We start from the raw sequence: 23,305 nt of genomic DNA on the forward strand, positions 1-23,305 counted from the left end.
AACAAGCCATATAATATCACTTTCCAAATAAAGGACTGCTTTACACTACCAAGCTAGAAACAAAACAGGTAATACTTTAAATACATCATCCTCCAGACCATAAAATTGCCAATATTTAGTCTAATACTATGTCAAAGCCCTTTACTGATTCAGACTTTATTCTTAGCACTACATAATTTTACAATTTATTGATCCCTATTTTCTACTATGGACAATGACCAAATTAAAAATGTATACTACCAGCAACAATTCAATAGTAGATAGTAGTATAATAAAGTTCTTTCTTTGGAAAGTGATGTTACATGGTTTGTTTCTTTTCTAATTCTAGCAAACAGAAGGGCTAGAGAACTGTTCTGCTAGTGCAACAGCTATCAATGATAGTTTATAATTTTGTTAAATAATAAATAATTCATATTAAGTATTATATTATATTCAATAGTATTATATTATTAAATAATATTATGTGTAATATATTATTAAATATTTAAGCGTTATATTGAATAATAAAACTCTTTTTATTAATATGACTTTCAAAACAAAATTTTGCCAGGTGTGGTGGTGCATACCTTTAAGCTTGGCACACAGAAGGCAGGTTCATCTTTGTAAATTCAAGACCTACTTGGTCTACGTAGCAAGTTCCAGGCCATCTGAAGTTATGTAATTTTAGATTCTCTCTACTTTTTTTTAATTTTAAAGACTAAATCATAACATTTTCCATAGCCTTGTTTCAGTGAACACTCATCATCTTTTCTTAGTAGTCACTGACACACCACTAGTTTGTTTTGCTTAGTGACCTTTCATTGGCTTGAAAATTCATAGTCAACAAATCAAAAAACAGGACATCTAGTTTCCACGTATAAGGCATTGCTATCTGTCATGGGAACTTTATATCTTAATTTGGGGAAATCAATAAGAACAATAGAGGCAATAGTCCTATCAGTAACAAAAATCGGGAATGAAAATGTACTTGTGTAAAACAAATAGCAAAAGGACCATCTGAGGGACATACACATAAACTACAAAGCACCAAGGGAAGTCCTAGGACCTGCCACCATAAGTTATTGCTATCATCAAGTGTAAAATCAGAAATGACAGCGGCAGTGACTCAAGTTAATTGAATTCTGAGCCTCCTTATTGTTATCTTTACACCCAAATTGGTACCCAGGCCTAAAAGAAAGCATCTGTGTAAAACTTCCCATTCCTTCCTTCCATATCTCACACAAGATGTAAAAAGTAAATTCTAATTTCTTTCTGCAAGCATCGTGTGCCCTTTGTACACTATTTATATAAAACTGCTTTTTAGTTTTGTGTTAGAAATTATAATAGCATTAAGAATACAAAGCTGAAAAATAAATATGGGTCATTGATTCACAAATTTTGTAATTTAAAAAGAAATATAGAAAACAATAAACAACTGAAAGATTTCTTCATGTGGCTTTGTGTGCTGATAATTGCAATGAATAAAGTGATGATGGGTGACACTGGGAGAGGCAATCGCAGATTCAGTATGAGGAAAGATCTTTCAGTGAGTGAGTATCAATAAAGACAATATTCTGTGGCCATAACTGATCCCCGAATCCCAATATGACTGGCTGCTCCAAATCAAACATTTTAGGGTATCTAACACTTGTATGTTACTCACCAGCACAGTCTGGTGGAGATCTGTGTCTTCCTGCATCTGTACCCACTTCCTCATCTGATATGGCAGAAGAACAAAGACTGGAAGAGAACACAGAAAGTTGCTTTCCTTTGCCATCCTTTCTTACAGTTTATTAACCAGAAACAAACACATAGCATTGCTTTATTCATGTGCATACTGCTCTCCAGACCTCTGTGTACACTTTCACTTGGTGCATAAGGACCACCTTGACCTGTACCCTATTCATGTCCTAAGCTTTTCCTCTTTGAAAGGAGAATGGGACATGCTCAGATCTTCACAAATTTGTTTCAAAAGTTCTGCTGCCATCATTCACCTCCCCCTCCCCAACCCCTTACTCTCTCCAGTTGTATTCCTGAGTTACACAACTCAAGGTACTATTCACTCTTCTGGGGTGCTTACTGAGATTCTTCACATTTGGGTTTATCTTTTCTCCTTTGTCCCCTTAGTACAGTATGTTCTTCTCAACACTTGGAAAAGTATTATTTGTTTCTCTTCTGGATTCTCTATTAAAACCAAAGCAATGAAGAAAATAACTGTGTCTTCCTAACCATGATACTACAACATAAGTCCTTAAAACAGAGAATGTTTGAATATATTTTTCAAAGAAAAATTGCACATAAAGAGGTGAATTATATGCTGGCTGTAATAAATAGAATTGGCAAAGATATGGAAGGAATTGTGAGAGCAAGGAGATTTTAACCAAGAAGAAAACAGTATTTTATTTTCCTAGTTCCTGTCATCTGCTAAATCCAAAGCAAGAAGTATTATGAATACTCACTTCAGGTTCAACCATAATAAACTTAAGGTATTATGAAAATAATCATCAGGAAATGTCCAAAAAGTAATTTAATCGGTAGCCTAGTTGTCTTGGGTTAAGGCAGAGTTCAGAATCAACCACTCATCCAGAGTTCATGATATATTGCTCATTTGAAAAATGATGCTTTCTCCTAAAACTTAAACTTTTTCATACACCACTCATTTTTATTCCCCCTCCCATAATTTCCATGAAATTTTAAAGCTCCCATTTCTGAGAAGAGTCAAAGATAAATTTATGATAGAAAAAAAAAGGAATGTTGTGAGATAAAGGTTGAAGGGATGACTAATATAGGAGAAGAAAGAAAATGTCAAGAGACGAAATTTAACATGAAGTCTTGAGGGACAAATAGATTTTAAATCAAAGAGAGATATTTAAAGGGATAAAGCAGCATCTGTTATACAGTTGTGATTAGTTGTGTTACATATTATAGTATTATAATTATTGTATTTACCTATTTCTAAGAGCAATACCCAAAAATTAGTTAGGACTTGCTTAATAATAAAACATAAAGAAATTCTATATGTGATTAGCTGCCAGAAAAATTGTTTTATTTACCTACTGAAATGTTGCTTCCACCCGATTTTATCTTTTATACCATTCATCTCTGGTGCAAAGACTAGTTAAATGTCAATAAAAATCTGGCAAAGACAATATATTTGCTGGGTCTGAGTGACTGCAGAAGAACCACTCTGAATGAGCCCATTCAATGTGTAGAATGTCAGCTCATAGCAGCAGCTGCTCCATGGCACTGGTGAATTTATACAGACTGTAGTAAACTGGAGGCAAGAAATCTTTTGTCCATGTCAACTGAACTCAATCCTGCAAATATTGTTGGAGTAGTTTTGTCCTTCATGCCTCTTTGGGTTTTATTTCATTCATCCAGAATTTGCAATATACTGACTCGTTCTCAAATTATATTTGTTTTTTTTCTGAAAAACCTAAAATTTCTCTGTTTAGTTTTCTAGAATACCCCTCTGCAAATTATTTATAAAGGATATTTTATAAAATAAGTTCTACATGTTAAGCTTGGGAATAAACAAAGGAAAGGAGTTATTTTTACTATGAAATCACTAAGAAAAAAATTTAATATGTAAGCTTCCACTGTAGTTTTCCCACAAGCAGATTTTCTTTGAGATGTTTGAAAACTATTTGATCCCATGGTCACTTTTCCATGGAATACATCTTAGAAAGTATTAATATGCCTTATAGCATGTTGCCATTGGTTACATTCATATTTGGAACAGAGTTTGTGATTAGCATGATGTGAGCACAGCCTGTGAATTTTGATCTGGTAAAGAAAGTGTTGAATTATGATTAGTTTCATGATTCTAAGTATGCAAATTACCATAAAACAAAAATCAACGAGAATCTAACTCATCTGAGATGTGGAAAAAGAACTTCTCTGTAATGACATCTCTTCAATTAAGCGAAAACCTTCAGGATGCAACTTTGTTCAAAGAATGGAGGAGACAAGAGCATCCTGGACAGAGGAGTTGGCAAGTCCACTGTGTCTGAAGCAGAACAAAGCTTACAGTTACAACAGCTTAGAGTGTATCAGAGCCAAGGAAAGGAGAGCAGCCCTCAGAGAGCATCTTTTCAGCTGGAGAGGAAGCTCTACACCTTCCTAACGCTGGGACGCTGTGATACAGTTCCTCATGTTGTGGCAACTCTGGACCATAAAAAAAAATTGGGGGGGATGGCAAAACCTTCTTCTACTCCCTGTGCATGTTGATAACATGTGCAGATAAGTTATCAGAGCTTTACCCCAGACATTTAAGGTCTGAATACTGCTCCCCTATAGCAAAAGATACTACTGAGACTAGCAAAGCCTAACTTCTGGACCCAGTGTTATAAAATAAACCCTACCTTCTTATTTTTCTGCCTGTAAAAACTTTATATAATAAACCTATTGAGCTTCCAAGGCGCTGTGGCTTTTCCATCAGAGTGCCCAGGCTACCCAATCCCAGCTTTCCTGTGTCCATGCGTCTGTCTTTTCTTTATTCCCTCATTGCTCCTAGGAAAAGGAATATAAATTAAAATCCTGAAGGCCTTCTGTCAGGAAAATCATAATTCCAAAAACAAACAAACAAAAACATTCTATGGATCAGAATGCATTCTCTGGTGAATGTTAGTTCCAACTAAAGAGTAAATTCCAACTTCAAGTCACCTCAGTCTCTACTTAGATTAGAGTGTTCTACTTTGTCCTAACTCCCTACAAAAGCAAAATGAAATTGTCTCAGGAGGATGAGTGTCTTCACCCCTATGCTCTAACATTTTTGGTACAGGAAGGTATTCTGGAGGCTACCAAAAGAGAAACATAAACACCAAGCCAACTAAAAATCTTTTGTCCTACAATGGTAACCTGACTGCAAGATACGCTAGGGCAATGGTGTCACAAAGCTTGTGGGGCCAATATCTAGCTTGACTCAATGTCTACTTCATAAGATAGCATTCATTTATAACCAACAGTTTTTGGATGACCAAGAACCTGAGACTAGATAGCCCAGGGACCTAGGATAAAACCAACTACTGTTCTAAAACAAACAACAACAACAACAAAAATGTAGCAAGAAAAATGGCTCCTAATGATATTCTTCTATACTTATAGATCAAATCCTTGCTCAGCCATCATCAGAGATGCTTCCTCCTACAGCATATGGGAACAAATACAGGGACCTACAGGCAGATGTTATGTAGAGAGTGGGAGATCTTGAATACTCAGCACTAAATGAGATGTCTCCATCAATCCCTCCCCTCAGAGTTTAGGGAACCCCGTGGAAGGGGAGGCAGAAAGAGTGTAAGAGCCAGAGGGGATGGAAGACACCAAGAAACCAAGGCCCCCTAGATCGACATGATCAAGATCATATGAACTCACAGACTGAAGCAGCAAGCACAGGTCCTCCACAGGTTTGTAACAGGTCCTCTGCATGTATATCATGGCCTCCAACTTAATGTTTTTATGTATTCCTGAGTATGTGAAAAAGTAGTCTAATTCTTGTGCCTCCTCTTGGGATTTCTTCCTTCTGTTTGTTTTGACCAATTCCAATGTAATAGGCATTTTATCTTATGCTTTATTGTATGATATTTTGTTTGATATTATTAACATTAGCCCTTAGAAGTCTGTTTGTTTTCTAAAGGGAGACAGAAAAGGAATAGATCTGGATGGGAGAAGAGATGGAAAGGAACTGGGAGGAGTAGAGGGAGGGGAAACCATAATCAGAATATATTGTGTAAGGGGAAAAATCTAGTTTAAAACAAAAGAAAAATTAATAAATGAAAATAAAAAGCGGTGCCTGGTTCCACACACTTGTAATTCTAACTGTTTGGAGGCAGAGAGTTTCAGTGCATGAGAAACCTTGTCTCAAAACAAGCCAGGCAGCATCTAAGTAATAACACTGAATATGGTCATATGGCCTTAACATACTTGCACACATGTGCACAGTCATCCACATACATGTAAACTTGCATAGAAACACACCTACACAAACCACATAAAGAGCCAATGTGAAAGTTTCACAAAACTAACAAAAATTTAAGCCAGAGATTTTTTTGAAATGCACTGTAATTTCTAAACCAGATAAATGCAAAGAAAACAACACCTAGAAGCACCATAGCAAAAACTATACAAAACAAATGAGCCAGATTTGATGGTTTTCACCCATTGCACACATATTTCAGAGGTAGAGGAAGGAGGACCAAGAGTTCAAGGTCATCTTAAGCTACATAACAATTTGAGGAGAACTTGTTTTACATAATTTACTTGGTTACATGAAACCTTGTCTTGAAGAAAACAAACAAATATATATATATATATATATATATATATATATATATATATAACAGTATTAAAAGTAACAAAGTAAAACTCAACATAAAACTAAAACCTAACTCTTTAGCATAAAAAAGAAGCCAAAACCACTTGGCAATATTAACATAGCTGCCCACTAAAGTTCTATACCTAGGACTAACAAAATGGCTCAGCAGGTTAACAGTGCTTGCTGGGAGACCTGAGTCTGAGCCCTGGAATGGAAGGAAAAAAGTAACCCCCAAAGTTGTCATTCATACTCCACATGTACAGTACGGCACATTCATGTCCCAACACACAATAATAATAATAAACAAAATTGTAGAAAATTGAGTTTGAAGTGAGGTATCTTGTAAGGGTGGATAATCATGTGACTTCTAGAAACTATGAATTAACTAAACATAAATCTCAGTACCAGGTATGTGATGACTCCTTATGAACTGATGGTCAGGGAGGTCCCAGAGTCCCCCAAAATAATGCAGGCTCCTGCTATTGTTTTTATTGACCACCAGTTGTAAGATTACACAAATTTAACTGGAACTGAGCTGGAAACTTCATCCCTTCTGTCTTGCTTTAGTAGTGTTGGAAGGTATTATGAAGTCTGTTAGGGGAGAAAAGGAATCAATGCTCTTACCCAACTATGAACTCTAGGACCTACAATACAAACATGCCAGGCAAGATGTGCCCACTTATGCCATAGTCAGACGTCTCTTATGGGGTTAGCCCTCTCTTATAGTTTTATTTCTGTCGCTGCAACAAAAGGCTCTGAATAACTTAGAAAAGAGTTTATTTGGCTTGTATGGCACAAACTATCATTGAGGTGGATTAAGGAGGAAGGCAGGATTTCAAGCATGAAACTAAAGCAGAAACCGTGGCTACTTGATGACTCATTCCGGTTCATGCTCACCAAGCATCCTCATATGACTCAGGACCACCTGCCTGGAGAATTGTTCCTCCTGCAGTGGAATAAGGAACCTTTACTAAAACACCTTTTGTAACCAGTCAAAAATTTACTCAAGAAATAAAAGAAAAACATGTTCAAGTAAATAAGATCAGAGGAAGGAAACTCCATTCAATTAAAAACATGGTATTTTCAAACAGAAGAATAACCAAAGCTAGAAGTACATTAACACTACAGATTAGTACAATTTAAATTAAAACTGACTATATTAAAATTATATCCTGTTATTAAATATGTTTCTGTGTTTGTGCAAAAGAAGGACTCTAGTCCACAAGGGCAAATATAAGGTTTGTGTGCTTTGAAGGAAATGGCAAGTAATATGGTATTAATTGACTCCTGATGACTTATTATACCTGTAAATTAAAGCATCTCTCTGCCCTCATCAGAGAAGCTTCTCTTTGAGGTAGATGGGGATCAACACAGGGACAACAACTGACCCAGCCACTCATCTGCTGTGGGGGGGCACAGGCAAGGAGGTGATGAAACACCCCCTCAACACCTCCAACCGTTGAGAAAGCTACCCACATGATCATGAGCTTGGAAGAGGTATCCATGTCCCTCACCAGCTGGATCACTCAGGAGAGTGGACCCTGGACTTCTCCTGGACAGCACAGCGGAGCTAGCCTCAGTGGTAGGGGTGCAGGTAAGCTGGTGAGATGGTAAGGGCGATGCCTTCCCCCAAGCTCCTCACCCCTTGTGATGGTTGAGAGAGCTGATCCCAGGGTCATGAAGCAGGAGAGCTGGCCCTGCCCCTTGCTGACTAAAGCACTTGGGAGAGCATGTCTCTGCACCACACCTGAACAGCACAGTAGAGCTGGCCCTGGTGGCACAGGTGAACTGGCTCCAAAGGCATGAGCAAGGAAGAGATGGCTCTGACATTCTTCTGCCATGAGGTGGCCTGAGCGTGGATGGGGGTGGAGGGAACGAGGAAAGATGTCCTCTACCCCCTCCCCTCCCCACCTCCAGAAGTCAGGAAAGCTGCCCTCAGGGTCAAGGAGGCAAAGTTGGGCTGGCCCCAATGGCAAGAGCATACATGGGAGAGCAAGTCCCACCACTTGTCAGCTGTGAGGTGGCATGAGTGATGGTTAGGGTGTTGCCTTCCCCCCACCTCACCACCTGCAGTAGTTGGCAGACCTGTCCCCCAGGGCATGAGAGCAGAGAGCTAGCCCTGCCCACTCACTGGCTGTGGCACTCTGGAGATTGCGCCCTTCACCTCGCCAGGCAGCATAGTGAAGCTGATCCAGCCCTGCGGGTGTAAGCATGGGAGAGCTGGCCAAGCCCCTCACAGGCTACAACACTTGGGATAATGGGCCCAGGATACTGACTGAGCAGCATAGAGGAGCTGGCTCTGGAGATGTGGGTGCAGGTGAGCTGTCCCCAAGGGCATGAGAAACAGAGTGTTGGCCAGCTCAGATGTCACTCAGGCCTAGTCCCAGGGATCTGAGGTGGCCCACTCTAAAATCTATGTCGTTTGCAAATGGTTGGGACACGTGAAAAGGCCAGTCTTGCTGCTCCAAAACTACAGCATCTCCATGATACAGGGCAACAAGAGGATAACTAGGAGAAGCCTAAGTGAGGATCCAATATTGATGATGTCACAGAAGCCAGAGGTCTCAAACCATGACAGTGACTCATTGTAATGAAAGTTTGCAAGTGAGTATGCGTGAACAAAAGGATATGCTGCAGGACACACTGCGACATATTACTGCTTCCCACAATGAAACTTTTTCTGTGCTTTTCTTTGCTGTAGTTGTTGTTTGTTTGTGTGCTTTTTATTTTTGGGGGTGGGGGAGGTTGCAAGGGTGAAGGACAGATATGAGGGGAAGGGGAGATGAGCAAAACTGGGGGGCAAGATGTAAAATGAATCAATAAAAAGTAGGGGAGGGCATAGGAAGAGAAGAGGGAGGGTGGGTGGAACTGGGAGGAAACGAGGGAGGGGGCTACTGCTGGGAAACAAAGTGAATAAATTGTAATAAATAAATAAATAAAATAAAGAAAAGAAAAGGAATAAAACAAATCAAAATTTGAAAAAATAAGAACATTCACTATCAAGCTAGTTTCATTCATAGAGATATGTGAATGAACAATGTCATATATTACATAAATGAACTCTAGCACAGAAATCACACGACAAATTTAATAGATATAAAGAAGTCTTCCCACAAAAGTTCACATTGCTTTTTGATAAAAGCCCTGCATAAAGCAGGAGTGGAAGGATAGATTTCAAAGACTCCTTATAACAAATTTATAGCCAACACTGACAATAAATGAGAAGAAACCTAAAGCACTTCTACTAAAATTAGGAGCAATGCAAGTACCCAGGTTCCACACATTTAATCAATATTGCACGGGAAGTCTTAGCTAGCACAGTAAGAGAAAATTAAAATAAAATAAAATAAAATAAAATAAAAGGGAGACAAATAGGAAAGAAAAAGTCAAAGTTCCTTTATTTGGAGATGTTACAATTTTATATATAAGAGACTTCAAGATTCCATCAGAAAATTCCTAGATCTGATAAACACATTAGAAAAATGTCAGTATATTAAAATACAATTAACACACAAAAGTTAGTAGCCTTCCCATATACTAAGATTCAGATTATAACTACATTGAGATACCATCGCTCCCCAGTCAGAATGGCAGCCATTCAGAAAATAACAGTCAATGCTGACAAGGATTCAGGTAAAAAGGGAACCCACCTCATGCACTGCTGGTGGGAAAGCAAGCTAGTCAAACCACTACAGAAATCTGTATGAAGATCTCTCAAAAGCCTGAAATTGAATCAATAAAACCCCTCCTGGGTATTTATGCAAAGACTTCAAGTATTGTGGAAAATTGGTTATTAATATTTACCATTAAACCATATAATTATTCTGGTGGTTAGTACTTACCTCACTGTAAAACGATAAAGGACACAGATACCTATTGTATTTTTAATATGCCTTAAACCTGGGGCTGGGCAGATATAAATACCCTAAGCTACCTTGTTACCTCACAGTCCGGAAACCATGCCATTTGTTTAATCGTTCCTATCTGGGCTACTTTCCATCTATAATTCCATAAATACCTGCTTATTCTTTTTATCTGAGCTGCTTTTCTCCAACTTCATCGATCCTCAGAGTAAATTCCTCCCAGCCATGTGGCTTTCTCCATGCTGACCCATGATGGTCAGCTTTCTTCTTCTCCTTCATACCTGCCTCTTTCCTCCCTGTGATCTTTCTGTCCTCCAAGCCAGTGAACTTTGGCTCTGTCTATCTCACTTCTGCCATGCCCAGGTGTGTAGGCATTTATTCAGCCAAGCAGGGATAATTGGGAGGCAAGGATTACAAACACGATTTTGGGGACGTGAGAGTCTGCTTGTAAAAGACTGCGAGCAGACCTCCAGGAGAAAAATAATTAACAATCAGATACAAAGCACCATACCATACCATGTCACTCAAGTCAGCATTCCAGAGACACATTCACATACCAGTGTTTTCCACAGTAACACTCATAATAGATAAGTGGGGTAGCCAGCCTAAGTATCTGTTACCCATAAAATGGCTAGCAAATCAAAATGGAATTGTTTTCACCTATACAACAGAACAGAGTTATGTTGTTTTCAGTAAAATGTATGCAATTGAGGTGATAATATTAATTGAGTTAAGTCAGCCTCAGAAAGACAAATGCAACACATTTTCTCTCATTTGTGGCTCCCACAGTTTATACATACACAAAAATAATGTATTTATATATAAAAAGTAGAAACTAACCTTCTTAAGGGAACTATAGAGGAGGGTGAGGAAAAAGGACACAGAGAAATATGTTCAAAGTACATTTTATGCTTGTCTAAAAATGTTTTTATATAACCCAGTACCAAGTATAATGGATATAGGCTAATGGATTATTTTAATTCTTAATTTATTTTCACTTCTACAATAAATAGGCAAATACTGAACTTGTTTGCCATACGAACAACTAGAAAGCTGGATAAATTCTATGCAACAACCATCTCCAGACATTGGAATAGAAGTAGCACAAGACTATAATCCCTGCCAAAATGAAAATAAATAAGGAAGGGTCTATTTTTGCCCCTAGGTTTTCATATGGGTCATTACTAAAGCTGTAAGGATTTGCTTAAATCCTTCCTGAGGTAAAAGCTTAACCTTTCCTCTAGTGGAGGCCTCACTGAGTTGAGGGGCTACAAATCAGAGGAGACTGAGATGGCCAAATTTATACAACAAAATAAACAAAGATGTAGATCCAGAAACCTGCGGAGGGACCCTTGAGTGTACTGCTAAATACACTCTCTGTGAACACGAGAAAAACCCTCTGAAATCAGCAAAAGTCTGTTAACGTTCAGCTGGAGCACGGACCAAAGACCATGCAATGGGAGACATCGCCCTTCTTGCTGGTCAGTGTGTGGTTGTAGTGAATTCCATAAGTGTCATCCATCAGCTGTGAGGCCAAGCACGCCCTAGAAACAGTGCTGCTCTAAATATACTCTCTGCAAAAAAGATAAAAAAGGAAAACGAAAGAAAATGAAAAAAAAAAAAAAAACCTGGAAAGACCCAAGCTGATCCACAAAAGAAAAACACAAGAGAAGGTGCTAATCTCGCTCTTACAGCCTAACCAACATCAAAGCTCTCCGCAGGGCATGCAGGGTAGGCCTGTGTTCAGAACAATAACCTTCTACTGCTCTTGTCCTCTAACACAGAATGAGACCAATACTATAGCAATTGAACACAAGCTACATGCATGACTTAAAATTGCCCAATGACCACATTAAAAAACAAAACACAGGGGTTTCGGCAGCGTTAACACAACACAGCATTAGCAGAATGTGGGAGCAGATACAGCTGGGATACAAAGTTATAAAAATGTAACTAATAATAAAAATAAATAAATAAATAAAAACACATTCACATGACTTCAAAGAAACCAGAAACTTCCACTTCAGGTTTTTGAAGAGAGAAAGGCAATATGCTTTGCCTAAGGACAGAAAGGCACACACACACACATACACAATGGTTACAGACTTGTCTGGTAAAAGTCAGAATGCATCTAAAAGGGATCTACACAGTGGCTTCCCAGGATGACTTCCTCTGAAGACCAAACCTTGCTACTGGAACTTAAATAGGAGGTTTATGTGACCTTCTTCAAGATCTACAATGGGAAGGTGTTTGATCTGCCCAACCAGGCCAGGGTATGTGTACTAGAAGACAGCAAGCAACATGTTTAAGTTGTGGGACTGCAGAAGTACCTGGCTAACTGTGCTGATGATATCATCAAGATGATCATCATAGGCAACTCCTGCAGAACTTCCGGACAAATGCTTGCAAACTCCAATTCCTCCGCTTCCATGTGTCCTTCCATATTCGTCCCCAAGCTAAAGGGAGGTTACATGGCAAATTCTCTTTGGTAATCTGGCAGGGAGTGAACGAAGGGCTGACATGCCCAGTGCTCACCAGCAGATTCACGTGGAGAAATTAGCAAGCCTCTCCTGGCTCTGAAGGAGTGTCGATCAGGGTGCTGGGAAAGGACAAGGCTCATGCCCAACTCTATGAGAGCAAGCTGACACAGGTGCTGAGGGACTCCTTCATTGGAGAGAGTTCAAAGGCATGCTTGATCACCATGATCTCACCAGACAGAAGGTCCTAAGGCAGTGTACCTTAAGTACACTGAGATATGCAAACAGAGTTAAGGAGCTGAGCCTACATAAAGGGGACAAGTGGAGAGCAGCCAATTCAACTGAAAAGAAAAAAAAAAAAAAAACACAGAAGAGATGGAAGCCAGCTGTAACTGGACCTCGCAATTTCTCCAAGCAAGAGAGGAAGCTGTCTTCCCAGATGTCCAGCTTTAATGAAGTCATGACTCAGATCAGGGAGCTAGAAGCTACAAAAGAGCTCAGAGAGATCATACAGCAAGAACCAGGCTAAGCTCTCTGCAATGACTGTTCAGCCAGACTAAGACTTGGAGACCTTTGTGAAAAAAGCAGAATTTGCCCTGGCACATCAGGCTAGGGACTTCTCAGCCCTTCAAGAAGTCATCGAGGCAAGAAGAGGGACACTTTCTCTTTCTCAGTTTAGAGCAGGAGGAAGGAACAAAAGTGGCCATGCTTTGCCTTGGCCTCCCTATCGGAGGGGAGTGCTGTTTGGGTAGTTTTCTGGTTCAGCATCCTACCCCTCTGAAACAGCGGCTGGTGGAGAACCTGCATGGTCCAGGCTCTGGGAGAGAGGCAGTCCTTGTCCAGCTCCCACTGCCTCTGGCCTGTGGTGTAACCACTGATCCCACGATTGTGTTTTATAAATTTCAGAAAAAAAAAAAAGTTTTTGAGAACTCTTCATTTTAATTTTTGAAGCCCAAGAAAATCTTTCCTGTTTTATGTCTTTATATGTTGTATCTAACAATAAAGAAAGAAAAAAATAGAGGTTAATTTAATTTATCTTATTTAACTAAGTATATTCAAAATATTTTATTATGTAAGTGGTTAAAGTTATTGTCCTATAATATATCTGATATGTAATAGTTATGGTTAGACTATGTATGTTAAGAACTGCAGAATTATATTCAGACAGTGGCTACCATACAAAGCAACACAGATTTAAAGCTGAGAAGTCTGGATATAGGAGTAGCATCTATGTGTATAGTTCTCTAGGAAAGACAGGACCTAGAGGCTTTGAGTTTATAGGAGACTGCGGCTGCTCCAGTTGCAGATAAATCTTCATCATAAGAAACTGAGTTTGAGTGTAGCTCCAAAAAGTTTTCCAGATCTATTTTGGGGCAATCCTGTTTGCCATATCATAGAATAGTACTGTAAGTATCTAAAGTATTTAATTAATGTTTCTGTCTTTTCCAAGAGCTTACTTAGACTATGAGATAAGTAGAAACTAGTCACTGCCGAAATTTCCAATACTTCATAGCTACTGACCTCCAAATGTCATTAATGGCAATCATATAATTACTGATAAGGATAATTTCCACTCCAGGTAAATCACACTTAGTATAGGCATGCTTATATTTAACTATTTGGAAAAGCACAAACAGTGAGTGTCCCCTATCAGTGTGGAAATCTTCTAAACCATGCACTTACTTCTACATGCCTGTAGAACACTATCCCATTTATTTAAGACTATAAATGTTTATATTATTCAATGCTCAACAGATACTTGCTAAACAAGACTGAATTTGTCTTGTAATTTTGAAAATTATGTTTTTAATTTCCAGACCAGTGATCATTCGTCATTAGATAGGTCTTTTCATAAAAGAATGCCACTAAAATATCTAGTGGCATTTTATAGCTATAACAAACTACGTACTAGACAATCAACAATCACACTGAAACAACTAAAAATGATTGGCAAAATACAAAATAATGATTATTTGAGAGGTACTGGAGAACCTTAAATCAGCCATGACTGGAAAATCCAAGAGGCTAATTTTACTACAGCAAAATTTACTGGAGAGTGAGTCCAAAAGTCTGAGATCAGGATTTTTTCTTTCCTTTCTTTTTCTTTTTCTTTTTCTTTTCTTTTCTTTTCTTTTCTTTTCTTTTCTTTTCCCTATCTGAGATATCTTCCAAGTTGTGAGAATTTTAGGGGAAATATATAAAAGCTCATGTAGTAAGTGGAACATAACTAGGAGGAATTTTCAGTGGTCTCTCAAGAACTAGATTTGAGTTCAGGCTTTGAAAGGAATCCAGGCCTCAAGAAACTAAAAACATGGAGAAATGAGCCTAGACAAACACTCTGTTCCACCCTTAAGAAATATACTAAATTTTCATCTAGATAAGATGCTAAAAAGCCAAGAAGAAAGACTCACAGAGAAAAGCAAAAGATGAGCATAGGCTGAACCAACCTCAAAAATAACAAGTTCCTTCCTCGATTAAGAACTACAGAAACATATCCCAGCCCACAACTCTACCAAAACACTCCTGCTCCACAGCAGGCCACAACAGTACCCAGAACCATAGATAATCCCCTCCCCAACTCCCATGCACAACCAACACACCCACATTGCCTACCCAGGCCCTGTCTCTGGAGGAGCCAATTTACTCATCTACAAGCCACTCCAGCTAGACGACCAGAGAAAAAACAGTAACCAAGGGAGTGAGAGTGGGGAGAAACACCCAACAAAAAGACTCAGAAATCAGCAAGTAGACTTATAATTACCCCAAACCCAGGCCTAAAGACTAGAATAAGAATACAATCAATAATAGCCAAGGCAATATATCATCTCTACAGCCCAGCTATTCTGCTACAGCAAGCCCTGAGTATTCCAATATAGTTGAAGTACAAGAAAATATCAAACCCTTTTTGAAGATGATAGAGGTCCTTGAAGGGGAAATAAATAAATCCCTTTTTTAAGACAAGAAAAAAAAAACTAACAGTTGAAGGAAACATATAAAACTGTTCAAGATGCGAAAATGGAAATAAAGACAGTAATGAAAACACAAACTGAGGGAATTCTTGATATGAAAAATCTAGGTAACCAAAGTGGAACTACAAACACAAGTATCACCAAAAGAATACAAGAGATAGAAGACAAATCTCAGCACTGAAGATTTGTAAAAAGAAATCGATACACTGGTCATAGAAAATGTTAAATCTAAAAATGTTTGTAACTCAAAACATCTAAGATATCAGGGACACTGTAAAAAGACCATACATAAAAATAACAGGAATAGAAGAAAGAGAAGTCTCCCAGCTCAAAGAACCAGAAAATATTTTTAACAAAATCATAGAAGAAAATTTTCCTAACCTAAAGAAGAACATGACTATAAATATATAAGTAGCTTCCAAACACCAAAGATATTAGACAAGAAGAGAAAATTCCTTTGCCACATAATAATCAAAATATTATACATACAGAAGAAAGAACTAACATTAAAAGCTGCAAGAATAAATGGTCAAGTAACATATAAAGGCAGACCTATTAAAATTACACCTGACTTCTCATTTGAGACTCTGAAAGCCACAAGTTCCTGAAAAGATGTCCTGTGTACTCTAAAAGACTACAAATGCCAACCCAAACTATTATACCCAGCAAAATTTTCAAACACCATAGATGGAGCAAACAAGTTATTCCATGATAGAGTCAAATTTAAACATTACCTATCCACAAATCTGTGGAGAGCTGAGACTCAGACGCCATCTACTGTCGCTGACATCCGCCCTCAAAACTGTAAAGAACTTCCAGAACGCATGTGCGGGTTGCGTAAGCACGCTAAGCACGCCAAGCCGGAGCCGTCAGACGGGGTAAAGAGTGAGCAGCCAAACAGGGTATTGACACGTCACTTAGGTGCGACCAGGGCTTATATAAACAGCACCACTTCAGGGCCCTCGCGCTCTCCTCCGTCTCCCCCCCCGCCCGGGGATTGCCCGCCCCGGCCGTGGCCCGAGGAACGCCGTGGTGTCCATCAGCCGATGCGAGCGCCGCCCAAGCCCGCGAGGTGGCCGGGCCCGTGCCGTGGCCATGCTGCAGCCCCAAGAGTCGTGGGGCCAGTCCCGCAGCTCTCTCCTCCTTTCATCGCTTGACTGTAATAAAAAGCCTGTTGCAGAAGGATTCTTGTGTCCGCGTGCATTCTTGCTGGAGAGACGATCATGCGGCTTTCAACACAAATCCAACCCTGCAAAAGGTACTAGAAGAAAAATCCCAACACAAGGCAGTTAACTATATCCAAGTAAACACAGAAAATAAATAATCTTATACTAACAAAAGAAGGGAAGTACACACACACACACACACACACACACACCCAACAACAATAACAAAAAATAAAACAGGCACTAACAATCATTGTCATTGATATCTCTCAACATCAGTGGACTCAATTGCCCAATAAAAAGACAGACTAAGAGAATGGATGCAAGAACAGGATTCATTTTTCTGCTGCATGCAAGAAACACACCACAACACCAAACATAAATATTGCATCATAGTTAAGAGCTGGAAAAAGATTTTATAAGCAAATAGACCTAAGAAAAATGGTGTAGCCATTCTAATATGTAACAAAATAGACTTCAAACCAAAGTTAGTCAAAAGAGATAGGGAAGGTAACTTTATACTCATCAAAGAAAAAGTCCACCAAAATGATCTTTTAATTCTTAATACCATCCCTGATTTCAATGCTACTATAATAAAAACTCAGGATGATGAATGGAATTGAATCAAAGACCTAGATATAAATCCACATACCTATAAACACCTGATTTTTTATTAAAAACAAAAAGCCAGAAACATACAATGGAAAAAAGAAAGCATCTTCAGCAATTGGAGCTGATCTAACTAGATGTCTGAATGTAGAAAAGTGTAAAAAGACTTGCATTTATCACTCTGCAAAAAGCTCAAGTCCAAGTGTATCAAAGATAAACTAAATCTGATAGAAGAAAAAGTAGCAAATAGCCTTGAAAAAACACATTGGCACAGGAAACAACTTCCTGAACAGAAAACCAAGTTAAGGCACAAAGATCAACAATTAGTAAATGAACTAAAAAGTGTCTCTAAAACAAAGGACAACAGCAATAGAGCAAAAGAGCAGCCTACAGAACAAGAAAAGACTTTCATCAACACCACATCTGAGAAAGGGCTAATAGCCAAAATATATAAGGAACTCAAGAAAGTAGATATCAAGAAAACAAAGAAGCCAACTTAAAAATGAAGTAGGGAATTCTCAATAGAGGAAGCCAAAATGGATAAGCAACACGTCAAGAAATGTTAGCATCATTAGCCATCAGGGAAATGCAAACCAAAACTGCTTTGAGATTACATCTTACAACTGTCAGAATGGCTAAGGTCAATAACACAAGTGACAGCTCATACTGACAAGGATGTGGAACAAGAGTAAGACTCCTCCATTGCTGGTGACAGTGCAAACTCATACAACCATTATGGAAATCAATATAGCAGTTTCGCAGAATATTAAGGCCCTACCAAGCCACTGTTGGACATATAACCAAAAGAAGGTCCACTGTACCACAAGGACACTGGCTCATTTTTTTCATTGTGGCTTTATTCATTATAGCCAGAAACTGGAAATAACCTAGATGTCCCTTAGCTGAAGAATGGATAATGAAAATGTGCTATATTTACACAATGGAATACTACTCAGCTATGAAAATCAAGGAAATCATAGAATTTTCAGGCAAATAGATGGAACTAGAAAAGATCATCCTTTGTGAGTAACCCAGACCCAGAAAGACACACATGTTATGTACTCACTTATAAGTGAATATCAGCCATATAGATGGGATAATCATACTACAATTCACAGACCCAAAGAAGCTAAGTAACAAGGAGGGCCCAAGGGAGGATGTTCCAATCTCACTTCAAAGGGGACATAAAATAGTCAGTGGAAGTGGTTGAAGAGGGAACAAGATAAGACAGGGAAATGGGGAGGGGGAGATTAGATGTAGAGTGAGTCGGGTTAGGAGGCCTTAGGTCTTACAGAGAGAGGGGAAATCGTGGGTGGGAGCATCACTTAGACCATCAGGAGACCTGCAACAGGGTGGAATCCTGGGAGTATTTCCGGGTGACTTTAGTTGAGACCCCTGCCGGCAGAGGTCATGAAGACTGGAGAGGCCCCCCTTCTAACCAGATAGGAACTGGGGAGTATTTGAGGAGCAATGTGGCACCCTAGTGCATCGAAAACTTCCTGGAACCTATGAAGTGACCCCAGGGAGCACTCCTAGTAATGGCGGATATAGAACCTGGACCAGCCATCTTTGGTAAACAGGCAAGGCATCCAGTGGTGGATCTGGAACACCATCCTAGCCACAAAACCTTCAACCCACAGCCTCTCCATCCCTGGGGATGTGCTGGGAAAGTGCTGTGGGAGTGACCAACCAATGACTGGTTACCTGGAGGCCCAAGCCAGAAGAAGAGCCCATGCCTAACACTGCCTTGATGGACAGGAACTGGAAGCTGGATGGCACAGAGACCAGGGCCTAGCACAATTGTCATCAGAGAGGCTCCCACTGACAGACGATAGGAGCAGACACACAGCTTCACACCCAAACATTAGGTAGAGCTCTCTGGGAACCCCATGGAAAGAGGAAGGAAGGATTGTAGGAACCAAAGAGGCCAAGGACACCACAAGAACAAGGGTCAAAGAATCAATTAAGAACGGCTCCTAGGGACTCACAGAAACTAAAGCAACAATCTAATAGCTTCCATGGATCTGGGCTAGGTCCTCTGCAAATATGCTGTGGTTGTTTAGCTTGGGTTTTTTTGTTTTGTTTTGTGTGTGTGTGTGTGTGTGTGTGTGTGTGGCTGCTAACAGTGGGGATGGGGGTATATCTAACTATTTTACCTGCTATTGGGGCTCTTTTCCTCCTGCTGGGTTGCCTATTCCAGTCTTGATATGAAGGTTTATGCCTAGTCTTATTGTAGCTGTGTTTAGTTGATATCCCTGGAAGGCCTATTATTTTCTGTAGGAAAAAGGAGGAGCAGCAGACATGGGGAGAAGGGACATGGAGGGGACTTGGAGGAGGGGATGGAGGAGTTGCTGTGGTCAGGATGAGAAAAGAATGAGTAAGCAAACAACAACAGGTATGAGTACCATTGCATGGAGGAGGCCTCAAATCAAATACCAAGAAGTTGGAATTACTCTAAATTTGTGCCACTATAGAGTCAGTGGACATCTTTTATACTTGGGTGATACTGATGATTACTTTTATCCTCTAGTAGTGCAGGAGCACCTTCTAGAACTATGAATGCCAGCCAATGCTGCTGAAGTCTCCAGCTGGATACCAGCTAGATTTATTCATATTTAAGCCATATTTTAAGTATGTGGTGTCATCAATAATAGGGTCATACTGTCAAGTTGTAGAGGGTAGCCCATAGCATTGGAAATAAATTGTAGTGTTTGGGAGGTCAATTGGACCCCTTTACCTAACAATTAAGAAAGATGCAACCCATTTCTAGTACTAAGGGTTCTGTTTGCTAGTGTGTGATGTCTAGCATGGATATTATCTCCCCCATTATATGGTGACTTCATTTTAAAACGTTTTTTATGTGTACTTATTTTAGAAAGCTCCCAAGGTAGTAGTAGGTTTCCATATGGCTTTCTAAAAGGCCTTTACTGTTAGCTATCCCTCCCCATAATTCCTCCTCTATGCTTTACTCCCACACACCAGACCCACCAATCCTCCTGTTATGATTTTCACTTTATTATACTAGATTTTATATCACCTTGCTAAGAAAATTTCATTTTATTCCCATAAACCTTTTCAGCTATCTAACCTCTGTAGGTATCTAACCTCACCTCTAAAGTGTGAGGTTTTGAAAAAAAAATGGCCCCTATAGCCTCACAGGAAGTGGCACAGTTAGGAGGTGTAGCCTTGTTGGAGTATGAGTTGCCTTTTTGGAGGAATTATGCCACTTGGGGTGGGCTTTGAGGTTCTGAGTGCTCAAGTCAGGCCAGTGTCTCTCCCACTTCCTGATGTCTGCTGATCCAGATGTGGAACTCTCAGCTACCTCTCCAGCACCATGTCTGCCTACATGCTGACATGCTTCTTGCCATGATGACAATGGACTAAAACTCTGAACTCTAACTCAGCCCCAGTTAAATACTTTCCTTTATAAGAGTTGCTGTGGTCATGGTGTCTCTTTACAGCAATAGAAATCCCAAGTAAGACAAAAGTTGTTTCCAGTACATGGGGTATTGCTTCAGTAGGCTGGACCAAACTTTTATTTGGAGGAATATAGAACACTTTGGGCCTTTAGACTAGGAAAGCAACTGCACACTTTCAGAGGGCCATAAGTAGAGGCATGGAAGACAGTGGTGGTGGTGATTTGAACTGTGGGGGTCTGCCTCAAGAGGTTTTAGAGGAGAATACTATTATGTGACCTAGAAAGCATTCTTGTGGTATTTTGGTGAAGAGCATGGCTGGTTTTTGCCCTTGTCTAAAAAAGCCTGCCCAAGGCTAAATTGAAGAGTGATGGATTAACAGATTTGGCAGAGGACATTTCAAAACACCCTCTGACTCTGCCATGTAGTTATTCATGACCAGTCTTATGCAGATCTATCATGAAAAGGAGCAAGCTGAGTAAGAAAGAGTACAAAATGTACAGTTTAAAGAGAAAAGGGGTACCAATACATTTAATGGAGCTAAATCCTGTGTTCTAGGGGATAAAGGTGATTAAGGAAAACCTGATATTAGATAGAATCAAGGGAGTGGTGACCTCAAGGCAAGACCCACCCATGTAAGCTTCCAACTTGTGAAACAGAATTATAGAAAAGCATAGAGCAAGGCATGGTGGCATGTGCCTTTAATTCCAGCACTGGGGAGTCAGAGGCATGCAGAATTCAGAGTTCAAAGGCAGCCTGACCTATAGACTAAATTCCAGAAAAAGTTTAGGTAGTGAAGAAAACTTTCAAAAACAGCAAGCTGGCAAAAATGCATTTGAATGAGGAGGCCACCCACGTTCCAGCACCAGAAAGCAGCAGAACTTGGTAGCTTCAGCCACATGTTTCTGGCTCTAAAGTCAAGGATGCAAGAAATGGGTTATGGAATCTCCCTCTAAGACTAAGAAAAACCAATGAGGCCAAGGCATGTATTGGGGTTGTCCCTGCAAGGAGGCCTAAGGTGGCCATCACACAAGCTGTGAAGGTGAGGCCTGAATTGCCCTGGAGAAGCCACGATGTTGGAGATGCTAGAGTTGTGAGGTAGCTCCCAAGGAGAGCTGAAAACAGGGTATAAAAGAGAAGTGTGTTTCAGTCAACAAAGCTGAAAGGAGCTGGAGATCTGGAGAGCATTTTGATATCACGCACGGAGACGCAGACTTCAGAGTTTACCCAGCTGGTTTTCAGTCTTGCTTGTTCCAGTATTTCCTCACTAGTCCCCCTTCTCTCCCATTTGGAATGGTAATGTACATCCTGTGCCATTGTATGTTGGACATATGTGATCTGCTTTTCTGCTTTGATTTTACAGGGAGTTATAGTTAAGAAACTGCCCTGGGTATCAGAAAAGATGATTTTGAACTTTAGTGTTTTAAACAATGTTGAGATTGCTGGACTGGAGGACTTTGAATGCATTTCTGCATTATGGCATTGCTACACACCTATGGGGGCTAAGGAGTGGAAGGTGGTGGTTTGAATAAAAATGGGCTTTATAGGCTTATAGGGAGTAGCACAATCAAGAGGTGTGGTCTTGTTGAAGGAGGTGTGGGGGAAGTAAGTCATTGGTGTGAGCTTTGAGGTTTTGAGTGCTCAAAGAAAGCCCATTGTCCATTCTCTCTTCCTGCTGCCTGAGAATCCAAACATACTCTGAAGATTCAGCCAAACTCTCACCTACCTCTCCAGCACCAGGTCTGCCTGCATGCTGCCATGCTTCCTGCCATAAGTGCAGGAGACCTATAAGCTAGCCCCAATTAAATGCTCTCCTTTATAAGAGTTGCCATGGTTATGGTATCTCTTCACAGCAGTAGAAACTCTAAGACACTGAATGAAATTCACATATCTAAAACAGTAATGCTAATATTCACATATAAGAGAAAATATACAATTTTTCTCTTTCTATGTCTGTGTTACCTCACTCAGGATGATTGTTTTTGCTCTATTCATTTACCTACAAATTGCTTAAATACTATTCCTTGTATAAATGTACCATATTTTCATTATCTTCTCACCAGCTGATGACCTGTTTTTAGTTTCTAGCTACTAAGAATTCATCAACAATGAACATGAAGGAGTAGGTGTTATAGCTATTCTTGGTTTTTCACCTTGACTACCTCTGGAATCATCTAAAGACCGAAGTCATTGGGCACATCCTTGAAGGATTTTTTAATTAACTGGATCATTTAAGGTAGGAAGACCCATATTAAATTCAGATCACTTGAGGTCAGAAGACTCACCCTTAGTCTAGGTCACACCTTCTTGTGGCATCCTATATAAAGGACAAGGAAGAAACCATATTTTTCTCTTTGCATGCTTGTCCTTATTGTGTCACTGACTGGTATTGTTCTGCCCAGTTCACGAACCCCAAAAGACCAGGAATAAATAGACTCCGCTGTTAATACATGAGGTTCTTTTAATTATAAATCATTACAAGCTGCAGCTTGGGCCCACCCCCCAACCATCCT

At 39.7% G+C, this 23,305-nt stretch overlaps 1 pseudogene; it reads left to right on the forward strand.

Annotated features, from left to right (window-relative positions):
• The first annotated feature begins 8,503 nt into the window (after window positions 1–8,503).
• Window positions 8,504–13,384, forward strand: LOC110557974 (kinesin-like protein KIF2C; annotated as a pseudogene).
• The last annotated feature ends 9,921 nt before the right edge of the window (window positions 13,385–23,305 follow it).

Source organism: Meriones unguiculatus, chromosome 20 (assembly GCF_030254825.1).
Source record: "Meriones unguiculatus strain TT.TT164.6M chromosome 20, Bangor_MerUng_6.1, whole genome shotgun sequence".
Lineage (NCBI taxonomy): Eukaryota > Metazoa > Chordata > Mammalia > Rodentia > Muridae > Meriones > Meriones unguiculatus.